The sequence below is a fragment of the Nicotiana tabacum genome, chromosome 9 (genome assembly GCF_000715075.1).
Source record: "Nicotiana tabacum cultivar K326 chromosome 9, ASM71507v2, whole genome shotgun sequence".
In the NCBI taxonomy this organism is placed as follows: Eukaryota; Viridiplantae; Streptophyta; class Magnoliopsida; order Solanales; family Solanaceae; genus Nicotiana; species Nicotiana tabacum.
The window spans coordinates 35,968,472-35,985,072 of NC_134088.1; positions in this window are offsets into that span (position 1 = coordinate 35,968,472).

Sequence of the window (16,601 nt, forward strand, 5' to 3'; positions counted from 1 at the left end):
GATATTATCACATGGTTTGTATTAGTATTGTGTTAGACTTGGCTTTTATTTCTCATTGAATATCATTATCGTATTTTTAACTGTTAAAATTGGTTAATTAATTATTTCACGTCGGCTTTCCTAGCAAGTGGATGTTAGGCGCCATCACGACCCCGAGGTTGGGATTTTGGGTTATGACAAGTTGGTATCAGAACACAAGGTTTCTTAGGTCTCACGAGTCATGAGGAGGCTTAGTAGAGTCTGGAGAATCGGTATGGAGACGTCTGTACTTATCTTCTAGAGGCTACAGAGTTTTAGGAAAATTTCACTTTTTTCTTTCCCTATCATGCACTTTTGTTCTATCATTGATGTTTGAATCATTCCATTCTTGTTCTCTCGCAGATGGTGAGAACCCGTACTGCATCTACAGCTAGATACGAGCTGGATCTCCCTGCTGCAGCCACTACCAGGGGTAGAGGCCGAGGCCGAGGCAGAGGCAGAGCTCAGCCTAGAGCTCGAGCAACATCACCCACATTAGAGCCTTAGATTGATCATGAGGAGGTGATCCCAACTCAGACTGCACCAGTCGGACCCGCTCAGGTTTCAGATAGGTTTATAGCCACTCTCGTGCTTCAGGATACTCTAGTCCGTTTAGTGGGCCTTATGTAGAGTGTAGTCCAGGCCAGTGCATTTTCGGTGGCACCAGACGTCTCTCAGGCTGGGGGAGGAAAACAGACTCCCTCTACTCACACTCGGAGTAGATGGCTCCCATATTTCAGACTCCAGCAGTCCAGCCAGTTAGGGTAGTTCAGTTGGTTGTTGTTGCACAGACCGGGGAGAGGCCCGCGATGTATATTGAGCGATTGATGAGGTTGGACAAGTTAACAAAGCTCTTCCCTATTAACTTCAGTGGTGCACCTTCTGAGGACCCACAAGATTACTTGGACTACTACCACGAGGTATTGCGCAACATGGGTATTGTTGAGACCAATGGGGTTGATTTTGCAGTGCTCCAAATGACCGGTTCTGCCACAATATGGTGGAGAGATTATGTTTTGACCATACCAGTTGGTTCATCTTCACTTACCTGGGATTAGTTTTTGCAGCTATTTCTAGAGAAGTTTATTCCTTTCACTCTTAGAGAGGAGTATCATTGGCAGTTTGAGCGCCTTCAGCAGGGTAGCATGACAATTACCCAGTATGAGACCCAATTTGTGGACCTAGCTCGCCATGCAGTCATCTTACTCCCTACTGAGATGGATAGAGTAAGGTGATTCATTAATGGACTTACTTTTAGTATTAGGCTACAGATGGCCAAGGAGACCGGAGATGATATTTCTTTTTAGAGGACCATAGAGATTGCTATACGGATCGAGATGGTTCATGGTCAAGATAGGGGGGCGGTATCTATTAAGAGGCCTCGTCATTTTGGTGGTTTTAGTAGTGCCACATCTGGAGGTAGGGGTACTTTTGGCGGAGGCCATCCTCCCAGGCCATTTCAGTCAGCGCTTCAGGCATCCCACGGTTCTTCGGGTAGTTGTGGTCCTTATGTATCTCATCTTGAGCAGCTAGCCTACAGTGCACCATTAGCTCCTATTAGTGCACCTTTGATCCAAAGTTATCAGGGTGGTTATATCGGTAGATAGGGCCAGTTTCAGGGTCAACAGTCACAACAGCCGAGGGTTTTTTATACTTGTGGAGACTCGAGGCACCTTTCTAGATTTTGCCCCATGTTATAGGGCGGCATGCCACAATAGAGTTCTCATGCCATGGTTCCGGCACCGATTGCTTCCCCGCCCGCTCAACTAGCTAGAGGCGAGGTCAGGCTGTTAGGTGTGGAGGTCATGCCAGTAGAGGTGGAGGTCACGCCATTAGAGGCCAGTTAGAGGCCGTCCGAGAGACGGAGGTTAGAGCGGTGGGGCCCATCCTCATTTTTATGAATTCCCAGCTAGACCTGAGGCCGAGTCTTCTGACACCGCCATCACAGGTATTGTTCCAGTTTTCCATAGAGATGCTTTAGTTCTATTTGATCCGGGCTCTACTTATTCCTACGTGTCATCCTATTATGCTTCATATCTGGTTGTGCCTCGTAATTCTTTGAGTGCTCGTGTATATGTGTTGGTTCCCCAAGTACACGCAAGTGTACATGGCCTTCAAGTAATAAAGTGACTCGAAAGTCAGATGTCAAACCCACAGAGACTTAGATTAATCGTTAACTAAGCAAATTAAAATCAATTTACTATCCAAGATAATAAAAAAATATTATTTATCTACTAAACTACTATTGCAGAAATTAAAAACGTAATTAGCTAAATTAATTGGGAGCGAGCAATTGTGGTTGGATTTTAATCAAAGGAGATGAAGATTCCAGGGTTGGGGTCGGTTTGTCATTCCTATTGGGTTCTTAATTTCACATGTTAATCCAAATTATCTATGATTGCTAGTTGACCGGATCGTTTATATAAATAGTATGTTCCCATAATACTTTCCGTATATTCACAATATATCAACCCTATATTTCATATGGTATTGAATCTATCATGAACGATTATAATACGGTATTCAACTAAGCAAGAATATTAAGTGTATTCCTATCCTAAACGAGAAACCTTTCCCCGATCCATTGGTTCATAAACAAGTAATCTCTAATTCTACTCTTGTCTAAACATGGCTTTCCCAAGCATAGCATAGATAGTAAATAGAACTCAATTGTTGGCCAAATAATTTAGCAATTATATACAGAATTAAGGAAATAACCAAAGATGATAACTCGAATTAACAGTAATGTAATTAATAAACTTCAATAATCATGATAGCCACAATCCTAGAATGTGAAGTTTAGCTCCACATAGACATGGTAGCGAAACAACAAATCATCCAAAAAAAGTAAAGATTACTAAGTTTTATGGAAGAAAGATGGAATTTGATGAATTTCGGCCTCTACGGCGGCTCTGTGCTCTCTCTTGGTCCAAAGTATGTCCCCACCCCCACCCCCCTAAAAGATAGTCTATCTCTTTCAAAAACACGTTTTTTGATGTATTTATAGTGGCTAGGGTTTGTATGGGAAAATTGGGCTTCTCCTAATTCGGGTTGGAGAAGATGATTTGTTTTGCTACGGTCCTGGTCTGGCGAAGTGAACCTCACTTTGCTGTCCGGGACTTTTCTGGTTTCTTCTGCTTCGGTCCTGGTCTGGCAAAGTGAACCTCGCTTCGCTGTCCGGAACCTGGGCACCAAACTTATACTTCCTCCAGATTCTTCCATTTTTTTACTTCACTTTGCATTCAAAATTTTCAAATCACTTCCAATTGACTCCTATACATATAAATAACATTATTAAGCTCGAGTCACAAATATTCACACAAATATTAACAAGATCGAGGTATAATGCAAGGCAAATTACATGCAATAACATGGATTTTTAGCCAAGCATCAATATGTGTCCATGCCTGTGGGAGATTCTATTGTTGTAGATCATGTTTATTGCTCGTGTGAGATTTCTATTGGAACCCTTGAAACTAGTGTAGATCTCCTACTTTTTGATATGGTGCACTTTTATGTTATTTTGGGCATGGATTGGCTGTCACCTTAATTATCACGCTATATTTCACTGTCACACTAAGACGGTGACCTTAGCCATGTTGGGGTTGCCTCAATTAGAGTTGAGAGAGACTCTTGGCCCTTCTACCAGCAGGGTTATTTCTTATGTGAAGGCTCGGTGTATGGTCGAGAAGGGATGTCTAGCTTATTTGGCCTATATCCGTGATTTTAGTGGAGGTTCCTTCCATGGATTCAGTATTAGTTGTGCGTGAGTTTCTAGAGGTGTTTCCTGCAGATCTATCGGGGATGCCACCTGACAGAGATATCGACTTCTGTATTTTTATGGCTTCGGGCACTCAGCCCATTTCTATTCCACCATACTATATGGCCCCGCCTGAGTTAAAGAAATTGAAAGAGCAATTGCAGGACTTGCTTGATAAGGGATTCATTAGACCTATTGTCTCTCCCTGGGGTGCACCAGTGTTGTTCGTGAAGAAGAAGGATGGTAAGATGAGGATGTGCATAGATTATCGGCAGTTGAACAAAGTCACTATCAAGAACAAGTATTTGTTGCCGAGGATTGATGACTTATTTGATCAGCTTCAGGGTGCCAAAGTGTTTTCGAAGATTGATTTGAGATTTGGCTACAATTAGTTGAAGATTAGGGCATCGGATGTCCCTAAGATAGCTTTTCGGACGCGGTATGGGCATTTCGAATTCCTAGTGATGTCATTTGGGTTGACAAATGCCCCAGCAGCATTTATGGATTTGATAAATCGGGTGTTCAAGCCCTATTTGGATTCTTTTTGGTTGTATTCATTGATGATATCTTGATTTACTCCCGCAGTCAAGAGGAGAATGAGCAGCATCTTCAGATTATACTCCAGACTTTTATAGATAGTCAATTATATGCCAAGTTCTTAAAGTGTGAGTTTTGTTTGGATTCGGTTGCCTTTTGGGGACATGTTGTGTCTGCTGAGGTCATTAAAGTGGATCCTAAGAAGATTGAGGTATTTCAAAATTATCCTAGACTTGCTTTAGCTATGGAGTTTCGGAGCTTCCTGGGTTTGGCGGGTTATTATCGCGGTTCGTGGAGGGGTTTTCATCCATAGTAGCCACATTGATTATATTTATCCAGAAGAGTGCCTCATTCAGGTGGTCCGATGAGTGTGAGTTGAGCTTTCAAAAGATCAAGACTGTTTTGACTACAGCCCCAGTGTTGGTGTTGCCTACAGGTTCAGGATCCTACACGGTGTATTGTGATGTATCGCATATTGGTCTTGGTGAAGTATTCATGCAGGATGGTAGGGTGATTGCATACGCGTCGCAACAGTTGAAGGTTCATGATATGACTTAGAGTTGGCAACCATTGTTCATGCATTGAATATTTGGAGGCATTACCTCTATGGCGTGTCGTGTGAGGTATTCAAGGATCATCGGAGTCTACAGTACTTGTTTAAGCAAAATGATCTCAACTTGAGGGAGTGGAGGTGGTTAGAGTTGTTGAAAGAACTATGATATTACCATTTTGTATCACCCCGGGAAGGTTAATGTGGTGGCCGATGTCTTGAGTAGAAAGGTTGTGGGTATGGGTAGCCTTGCATATATTCCAATTGGTAAGATACCTCTAGCATCGCATGTTTAGGCATTGGTCGATCTGTTCATGAGGTTAGATGTTTCGGAGCCTCGTCGGGTTCTTGCTTGCACGGTCTCTCGGTCGTCTTTGTATGTGTGCAACAGAGAGCATTGCAGCACAATGGATCCAAGCAGGTTACTATTGGAGATGATGGGGTGTTGCGGATGCAGGGTTGGATTTGTGTGCCCAATGTGGATGGACTTAGTGAGTTGATTCTTGAGGAGGCCCACAGTTCATGGAATTCCATTCAACCGGGTGCCGCCAAGATGTATCAGGATTTGAGGCAGCATTATTGGTAGAGAAGAATGAAGAAAGACATAGTTTTATATATGGCTCAGTGTTTGAATTGCCAACAGGTAAAGTATGAGCATTAGAGGCCTGGCGGTGGTTTTCAGAGACTTGAGATTCCCGAGTGGAAGTGGGAGCGTATTACCATAGATTTCGTTGTTGGGCTCCCACAAACTTCGAGGAAATTTGATGCAGTATGGGCCGTTATAGATAGGTTGACCAAGTCGACACATTTCATTCCAGTGATAACCACCTATTCTTCAGAGTGGTTGGCTGAGATCTATATCCACGAGATTGTTCTTCTTCACGGTGTGTTGTCCATTATTTCTGATTGGGGCACGCATTTCACATAGCATTTCTGGATGGCTGTACAGCATGAGTTAGGCACACGAGTTGAGTTGTGTACATCGTTTCACCCCCAGACGGACGGATAATCCAAGCGCATCATTCAAATATTGGAGGATATGCTTAGCGCCAATGTTATGTGAAAATTTGAAAAAAATATGAATTTTAGCTTTTAAAATAATTTGAGTTGATTATGGTCAAAATTTGTGTAAACGACCCCAGATTGATATTTTAACGATCTCGGTGGTTCCGTATCATGATTTGTGACTTGAGCATATGCCCGGAATTGAATTCGGAAGTCTCTAACTTGATTTGTCGGGATTTGTTGCAAACTAGTAATTTTATGATTTACAAAATTCCGAAGTTTGACCATAGGTTGAATTAATGGATACCGGGTTTGGATTTCGGTTCCAGAACATGGTATATGTTCATTTTACTATTTAATACTTGTTTGTAAAATTTGGTGTAAAACGGAGTTTGTTTGATAGGATTCGGACGCTCGATTGTGAATTTGAATGTTCTTGAGTTATTTTGAAATTTTCATGCATTTTGATGACTGATTTGTAGTTGTAAGTGTTATTTTAGTGTTTTGATTGCATGAACGAGTTCGTATGATGTTATTACATTTGTGTGCATGTTTGGTTTGGAGCCCGAGGGGCTCAGAGAGTTTCAAACACGTTTCGGAAAAGTTTTGGATGACTTGAACTATTGGTGCAATGCCAGATCTAGTGTTCTGATGCAGATCTAGCATTTCCGAGGTCTGTCTCGCAATTGCGAGCCTCGTTTTTGCCAACAATTGTTCTCATTCGCGAGCATGGGCTGGGTATAGTTAAGGTTGTCACTGCGAAGCTATAGTTAAGGTGTACGGGGTGTTACCGTCTAGCCGTTGGTACTCCGCATCTTCACAGAGAATTCAATTTCACCGGGTCCATGTCGGAGACAGTGGGGCAGTCGTTACACCATTCGTGCAGGTTGCTACTTATGTGACAAGGAATTTCGCTACCTTAGGATAGTTAGAGTTACTGCCACCGTTTACCGGGTCTTCTATTCAAAGCTTATAACACTTCTCCTTGACACCTCTATATATCGTGTTACCACTTAGCACAGTCCTGTGTTTTTAATAAACAGTCGCTACCCCCTGGTATATGCCACTTTCCTAATCAAACGATAGGAGAGTACCTCTTCTCCCGAAGTTACGGGGTCATTTTGCCGAGAACTCGCGATTGCAAGGAAAATGTTCGAATTTGTGAACTGTCAGAGGTCACATTTGAGATCTCAGAGCCGTATTTGCGACTCAGTGTGTTCGTGAGTTATCTTTGCATTTGCGAAGGTGGGTATGTTCGCATTTGCGGCTCTTGTCTCCCATTTGCGGTGTTCGCAATTGCGAACAAGAAATTGCAATTGCGACATCTGTAGCTGGGTAAAAGAGGGAAAAATGGTCTCATTTTACACCATTTCTCAACCCTAAATACTCTAGAGGCGATTTTCCAAGAGAACTTTCTTACCAAAATCATTGATTTGATCAATTTGGAGGCTAATTCTAGAGCCAAACTATGGTTGGTTGATTTCTTTGATTGCGGCGTGAGGAAAGTATCGTAGTCAACCTTGACTTGAGGGATTAGGACTTGTTGGTCTATTTGATATGTGTTTTATGTGTGGGGACAATGTATATGTGAGGTGACAAGTACCTATGCATTGTTATTGGGTTAAAGCGTGCGGGTGGAAATTATTTATTTGCATTATATTCCGTTAATTATGATATCCATGCTTAGGTTAGATTATTACTTCTATTCGTTATGTATTTATTGCTTATTTCAAAGTTGCTGAATAGTTTTTGGAAGTTGAAGTTTGATATCATGGCATTATATTTGAAGTTAAGTTACTTTACTCATTGTTTATTATTTGAATTCATATTATTTTTATTACATGGTGAGGAAGAGAGTAAAAGTGGGTGATGTCGTACCATTTCATTCATATTATCATTATTGGAAGAGGCTAAAAGCACGAAAGGAGGTGTCATGCCATTTCATTCCTACTATTATTACATAATGATTTAAGAGAGTAAAAGCACGAAGTCTGGCTTCAGAAAAATATTGGAAAAAATGCATGTTTTTCTGCTGAGTGTCTAATCAATAAGAGTATGCACCTTTCGGCTCAAGTATCGGTTAAATATTCTTTTCTTCCCCTTTTTTCTTGCTAGACAATATCCTCATAACTTTGATCTTTTATCTTTTAGGCTAACTCCTTGCCTCCGAGGATTTACAAAAGATGATCTTGGACGAAGAAGCACTTACCACTGAACGAAATCAGCTTGCTGCCGAATGAGATCAACTTGCTGAGTGCCTTCCGATTTTAGAAGCAAAACTTACTCAAACAAGTGAGCTCGACTGCACGAAGAGCTTAAGGAGTTGAAAGCCAAATGGGTTGAGCTACAAAATGCTATGACTATAGTAGAGGAACGTGAGTCCGCTTCCATGGAACAAATCAGTAATCTAGAAGCAAGCTTGCATTCCAAAATCGAAGAGGCTACTGCTACTGAGGAGAAGAGAGCGAAGATGGAGGAAAGACTCAGAAAGGTCATAGAGTAGAATCGTGAGCATGCGAGGACAAATATTGACCTTTGCCAAATCTATGGCATTGTGAGAGCTAAAAATGAACGACTATGGTCCAAAATCAATAAGCTTCATGCCAAAATCCAAGACCAAGAAGACTTTTTCCTCCTTGAAAAACACTTATGCTATTTATCACATGAGGAGGAAAACTTTGGATAAGGCCAAAGAAGGCATTGCAAATATAGATGGTTGCATCGCTGAGGCTCATGAATTGGAGATAACTGCCTTCAATAACATTCCTGCTCGCCCCACCACTTCAAGCTCTTCGAACACCAGTTTTGAGTATTTGGTAACCGAAGAAGAAGAAGAAGAAGAAGAATAAGAAGAAGAAGAAGATAAGGATGAAGGCATTGGATCGGATGCGTAACACACTTAATCTACAAAAGAGGCAGAAGAAACTCCTCTTCCTTTGGACTCCGCAAGCAAAACCAATTCATGTATACATTTTACTTTTCCTTTGTAGCTATGCCAAAACTTCTTATTGAGTTTGGCATTTTAAGTAATTAAAGAAATCTTTTGCTTAATTACTGTGCAAAACTATTCTTTTTATTTAACTGTTAAAGCTCGAGAACAATTTGACTGTGAGGATTTTATAAGAAAGGATCCTTATGTTTGTGGTTCTCTTCAAGAGGATGTCTCCTATTTATTCCAGCACAAGCATTTGAAGTTTAATTAACTTTTAAATGAAAAAGAACTTAACATATCATTTGGATAAGAAATAAGATTAAAAAAAAAGGACTTTGATTTATTCCTTCTATTTCTAAAAGTACATTTACATAAGTATTTATTTTCTTAAGTAAACAAAGTTGTCAATACATGTGTCTAACTTATGCAACTTATTTCTACTGGGTTGATGATGCAGTCCTCGATCCTGATTAGATACAACTTTCGGTTCTAACAGTCCTCGATCATCATGACACTTTCAGTGTTCTGATATACAATAGTTCCCCCCCAGTGTTTGAATGGTAAGCATGATAATTCAAACACTGAAGTTCTTGATATCTTTGATGATCCTTCTTTGTAGTATGTTTTACGTTGCTGCCACGTTAAAAATATTGCCAGAAAAATCCAATTAGGACAAAAACTGGACGAAGAAAAAGAAAGTGTAGCACATACTTTCAGTATCAACAAGGATCTTCAACAATAATACCTTTTGAGGTGAGTCAAGTTACAATTGCTTGAAAATTTTATCTATCTTGATTTTCCAACTGATATTAACCTTTACCGATTATAGCCGAAATCCAGTAAGGCCCTTCCCACATCGGTCCTAGCTTTCCAGCATTGTCTTCTCGGGTACTTTGAGTTATTCTCCGCAAAACCAAATCTCCTACTTAAAAGTATCAAATATTTTCTCTACGGTTATAATATCTTTACATCCTTCGCTTTTGTGCCACCATCCTCACATATGCTAAATTTTGATGCTCCTAAAAATAATCTAGCTTAATCAATAGTGCTTCATTATTCGCTACCTCATTTGCCCGGAAATACCTTATGGTCGATTCTCTAATATCTACCGGAATCAAAGTCTCCACGCCGTACATAAGAGAAAATGGTGTTTCTCCCGTGCTTGAGTTGTCCGATATGCCCATAACACTCCCGGTAGCTCTTCTGGCCAATTACCCTTAGCATCCTATAATTTCTTTTTGAGGTTTTGGATTATGTCTTTGTTGGTTGACTTTGCCTGTCCGTTAGCACTTGGATGATATGGAGAAAATGTGATCCTTTTGATCTTCAATCCTTCCAAAGAATTTATGACTTTGGAGCCTATAAATTATAGCCCATTGTCACAAGAAATTTCTTTTGGTACTCAAAATTGACAAACGATGTGATCCCATATGAAGTCAATCACCTCTCGCTCTCTAATATTTTTGAAAGCACCTGCTTTAACCCATTTAGTAAAATAATCAGTTAAAACCAAAAGATATTTTATCCGTCCGGGACCTTGAGGTAAGGGACCAACTATGTCTATCCCCCATTTCATGAATGGCCACGGTGACACTACTGAATGCAAAAGTTCTATCAAGCTGATGCACTAACTACACATGAAACTGACACCTATCACATTTTTGTATAAATGCCTTCGCGTCTTATTCTATTCGGGGCAATAGTAACCAGCTCTTATCAATTTGAAAACCGACGAGTCCATACTGGTATGATTTCCGCAGACCTCTTCGTGAACTTCTCTCGTTACCTAATCAGCCTCTAATGTCCCTAAGAACTGAGTCAATGGTCGTTGAAAAGACCTTCGGTATAATTGATCGTCAACAAAGAAAATAACGAGTAGCCTTAGTTCGTAGTACCCGGGATGCTTTTGGATCTTCATGCACTTTGCCATGCCTTAAATACTCTATAAACTCATTTCTCCAATCCCAAATTAGATTGGTTGAGTTAACTTTGCAATACACATCCACGTCCAGTATCGAATACAATAGCTGAACAACTGCATCAGAGTCGCCTCCTTTCATTTACTTGGACGATCCTAAATTGGCCAATGTGTCCACCTTCTTGTTCTCTTCCCTTGGGATGTGGATTATCGACCATTCCCTGAACAGGGAAAGCAACACTTGACCTTCATTCAAGTACTATTACATGCGCTCCTCCTTGGTGTCAAAGATTTCATATACCTGATTCACTACCAACTGGGAGTCGCACTTTATTTCAATTACCTCAGAGCCTTGCTTTATTCGCGGAATTCCGGGATAAAAGGGTTTACCTGGGAACGGGATTAAATGCCAAAATCAGGCTTAAAATTTTTGATTATTTAAAAGCTAACTTTGATTGCTTTGCATGGTCTCATTCTGATATGCCAAGTATCCCACTAGATGTGGCTGTCCATAAGTTAAGTTTGGACCCCAATTTTCCACCCGTGAAGAAAAAGAAATGGCCGATAGCCGAGGTAAGGAATAGGTTTGTTAAAGAGGAGGTAACCCGATTATTAAATATAGGTTCAATTCGTGAGGTAAAGTATCCTGATTGGCTAGCTAACGTAGTGATTGTTCCTAAAAAGAATAATAAATTTAGAATGTGTGTAGATTATAAAGATTTGAATAAGGCATGCTAGACTCTTTCCCATTGCCGATTATTGACTAAATGACCGATGCTATGGCCGGACATGAATTAATGAGCTTTCTTGATATGTATTAATGATTTAATTAAATTTGGATTCATCTGGAGGATCAAGAAAAAAATCTCGTTCATCATAAATTTTGGCACTTATTGCGATAATATGATGCCTTTCGGACCTAAGAATGTCGGAGCCACTTATCAAAGGCTCGTTAATAAAATATTTGAACATCAAACTGGTAAAACAATGGAAGTTTGTATTGATGATATGCTGGTTAAGTCTCTTAATACAGAAAGTCATCTGACTCATTTACTAGAGACATTCGACATTTAGAGAAAATACAACATGAAGGTCAACCCGAAAAATGCATTTTTGGTGTTGGGTCTGGAAAGTTTCTTGGTTTTTTGGTTTTTGAAAGAGGAATCGAAGTAAATTCCGACAAGATAAAGGGCATTGAGGTTATCCGTTATCAATTGAAAAGTATGAAGGAAGTGCAAAGATTGACCGGCAGGTTGGTGGCTCTTAGTAGATTTATATCAAGATCTTCGAAGAAATGCCATAATTTCTTTTCGCTTTTGAAAAAGAAGAATGATTCCTAGTGGACCCTGGAATGTCATCAAGCATTGAAAGACCTAAAAAGGTACGTTCCCAGTCCTCCATTAATGTCCAAGCTGAAAGAAGGTGAACAATTGCTAATTTATTTAGTGGTTTCGGAAGTTGCGGTGAGTGCAGGCTTGGTTCGGGATGAAGAAGGAATGCAATTCCCTGTCTATTATGTTAGTAAAATACTTTCGGGAGGTAAGACATGTTATTCACACCTGAAAAAGTTGGCTCTAGCTCTAATAGTTGCCTCTCGAAAGCTTCGACCCTACTTTCAGTGCCACCCAATAGCCATTGTGACGACTTTTCAATTAATGAACGTCCTTCATAAACCTAAATTATAAAATCGATTGGCTAAATGGGTGGTAGAAATTAGTGAATTTGATATAGAGTATAAGCCTCAGACAGCTATCAAGTCACTAGTTTTGTCCAACTTTGTGGCTAACTTTAGTCCGGGAATGATGCCTTTAGCTGCTAAAGAAGCAATTCTGGTGTCGCGAACCATAACCGGTGTATGGAATTTGTTTACGGACAGGGGTTCCAACATAAAATGGTCCAATTTTGGGATAATACTAATCACTCCTTCGAGAGAGACCCTTAGACAGACCATTAGAACTATACCTTTGACTAACAATAAAGTCGAATATAAGGATTTGTTTGCAGGACTTGATTAGACCAGGGTCGACTTTGTAGTATCTGCTTCCTCTAGTACCTGGAAAGATCTAAGCACCTAATAAAAAACGGATGACTCCTCTTCCCCATCACCTTCAACAGGAATAGGAGAGGACACTAGTTCCTGTAGTTTCTATTTAGTCGTTCCTCCCGTCTTGCTGCTAGATAAAGTTACTGCATTCATTTTCCTTGTTGCAGGTTGATCACCTATGATTTGCTTGATCCCCTCCAGTGTTGGGAACTTTAACAACTGGTGATAAGTTGATGGTACAACATTCATTTCATGAATCCAAGGCCTACCAAGGATCAAATTGTTCCCATATTGTTGTCCACCACTTTGAACAAAGTGGTCTTCGTTATGCCTAAGGCCATGCGTAGGCAGTAAAATCTCTCCTCGGGTCGTTACACTCGTTAGGTTGAATCCATCCAGAAGCTTTGTTGTCAGAACTATTTTATCGGTTAACTTTGCTTGTTCCACAAATCTCAACTGAATGATATTGGCTGAACTATATGGATCAAACAACACATGTTTAATTTTAAAATCTAAAACATTAAGTGATATTACCAGAGCATCGTTGTGTGATAAAAGAAGGCCATCAACATCTTCTTCCGTAAAGGTGATTTCATCTTCTTATGATGCTTCTTGAATCCTCTTGCCATGAGTTACCGATATATTTATCTTCTTTGTTGCTGAAAATGTCACTCCATTTACTTCAGCACCACCAAAGATCATGTTTATCGTTAGGCGAGACGACCCTGCAGCCGGTTTGGCTGGTTTCGCTGTATCTTGATTCTCGCATAATTGTTTTTGGCCCAATCACTCAAACATTTTCTAAGATGATCGTTCTTTAATAGTGCTACAACCTCTTCACGAAAATGCTGCCAGTCCCCAGTCATATGGCCATGCCTTCTGTGAAATTCACACCATAGATTATGATCCTTTTTACTAGGATCCGACCGAATTAGCTTTGAAAATCTAGCCTCTTTGATGTTTCTCTTAGCAGAAACCAGCTCCACCAAGCTGATATTTAAGTTGTAATGGGATAACCGGGGGTATCATGAATCTCGGGACCCCAATGGCTCCTTCTCCTCTAAAGTATACTATTCTGACACGATCCATCCTTTTATCTGATACAAAGCTGTATGATAACTAAAATTTGTTATTCCCATGCCCATCAGCTTTTTCATATGCTTGAAAATAACTCTTGGAAGACCTCTGGTCTGTATCAAAATCAGTTATTGCGACCCTTGGATGACACCGAAGAACTCAATTAATCATCCTCAATTCTGATTTCAAGCATGGAATTCTTTAGCATTTTGGTCCATCCATTCATTTCCCTCATGAATCTAATGAGTTCGATTTTGAAGGATCATTGGCGTCGTTGTCATTCCCGGATCTACTACCTACACCACCTGCCTCATTTTCATTAAAAACGAACTCCTCCCTTAAAGCAACGTTCCCAGTTCTCTGCATTGTTTAATTTGCAGGCACACTGGGAGGGACTCGAACTACTCCATCGGAGTTATTGGAAGCAGCTGAAAGCGTCTTCTTTAACTTCGTCATTATTTGATCTTGTCTTGAAATATGTTCATAATTTCCATTTGTTCTGCTCTCAAAACTTTGACCGTTTCAACAACACGTTCATCGTCCATATCATCTGGAGTTGGACTTCTCATATGCCGAGGATTTCGTTCTTCACAAACTGGATTTGTTTCTTCTCCTTCGTTGCGTGTTTACTAGTTGAATCATCACGCTGGAACACATCCTCACATTTGTTGTTTGTTCAAACATTGAAAGAGTTGTTCACATCGTTAACTGTCATATCTGATTTTACTTTTACTATAAAAAAGCGTCAAAATGCGTTAGTAACACATGAATGGATCAAAGTAATAACACCATTGTCTATGCCCCTACGGTGCGCGCCAAATTATTTACCTGTAAAACGGTACAATTGAATTTGTAACATGGTTTACAGACACATGAATTAAATATATTTGATCCAAAAATATAAAATAACTAAGAACAAAGATAAATTGATTAAAATAACTTGAAGAAAATACAAGCCTGACTATGGGCTCAGCTTCTCCGGTAACATTAGTAAGAGCAATATCAAGAACAAAAAGAGAAAGTTGTTTAATAGAATAAGAGCAGATTTTGGTTTTTGTATGCAGATGATTTTTTATGTCCTACAATGAATACAAATTCTCCTATTTATATCTAAATTCAGGGAGACGAGATCTTCAATCCCTCTTGATAGCTGCATAACGGTTGAACATTAATACAGAGATTCTTTGTAACGGCTACTCATTAAATGTTGTCTTTTCCAACCAATGTCTTTCTTTCAAATTTTCGTTCCCGATTCCAATGCCTTTGGAACTTATCCAGCACCGGTCACATGTTTGTAACTGGTGCCAGCTATTTTTTTATTCATATCTTAGTTTTCTTTACTTCCACGTGTCAACTCGTCGAACATTCACATGTCCCTTTTTCAATTTTACCCCTAGAATAATTTTTCAATTTTACCCCTAGAATAATCTTTGATTCTCTCCCTTCTGTTTTATTTAAATATGTTTATGGATGTTTTCGGGTTTCACAAACTGAGCTGTCAATAGGTCACGTATGCTATCCCAACAATTAATGAGTTCAATATAAGGAGTCAGTTCTTTGGTGAGTTATCAGTATCATTTTCTTTGGTTTCTTCATTTCTATTAAATGTTTTGACCCTTCCATTTTATAAGGAGTATTTAATTAATAACATGTGCACGAAGAGGCAATAAAAGCTATGAATGAATAAGACAGAGAAGTGAAGGATACTGCGTCATCTAGAGTCATCAACTGATCATTAGCATCTTCTAGCAAAAATTATGGGGATATTCTCATTTAATTGGAACATGTGAAAAAAGAGTCGTATTTCATGTTTGAACACAAATGATGCTCTAACTTATAACATAAATATAATTTGAATAAAAGTCTACTAATAGTAATACATCGGACAAATACGCCAACTATAGGATTGATAAACAAGTTGGACACACTTTTGGAAGCATGCCGTTGATATATCAATAGGGACTTTACGTTTCATGTTTCATGATTACCATCTTCCCTTCTCACGTCTGCAATTTGTAGTGTGAATTTCGGACATTGATCTTCAATGAGTTCTTCAATTTCTTATATTCACATTTTCAAGGTGCATGTATCCTTTATATCATTAGCTAACATTTGGATCAAAGGAGAGAGAATTAACGAAGAGCCCTTGATAGCTAACTCAAAATTGAATCTAAACCTTTAAATAGTTTGAATGAATCATTCTTTCTCAGATTAAATAAATGTACTATGGTTTTTAGTCGTCATTGATATATGGATGGGTAATAATTTATCTAATCCTAAAAAATATATTTTAGTTGATCCCCTTTTCCTTCTTCCAAGTTCCAACAACAAAAATGCTTTCATCTCAAATGATCATATAGTTTTTCTTTTCTATAGAGGAACAATAAGAATTATTCCATCCGTTTCAATTTGTTTGAATATTTTCAGAGTACGAGAGTCAAATTGATTAATTTTCAGCGGGACAAAGATTCTTTAAGTTTTTTAAAATAAAATTACATATTTAGAGACTACATAAAAAGTACTATAAGTCACCATAGCTAACAATTCAAAATATTTAAAAACTATTTGCTAAAAACATGATCAAATAAAACCTTGTTTGACTCCCCAAATAGTAAAAGATTCATTCTTTTTTAAACCGGGGATTATATATTTCAGATTCTTAAAGTTTATTTGGTAATGCGGAAGCTAAAACTTCAATAATTACGGAGAAAGGGTACAAGCAGTAAAAATGCAAGATAGATATATAGTAAATGAGAGGGA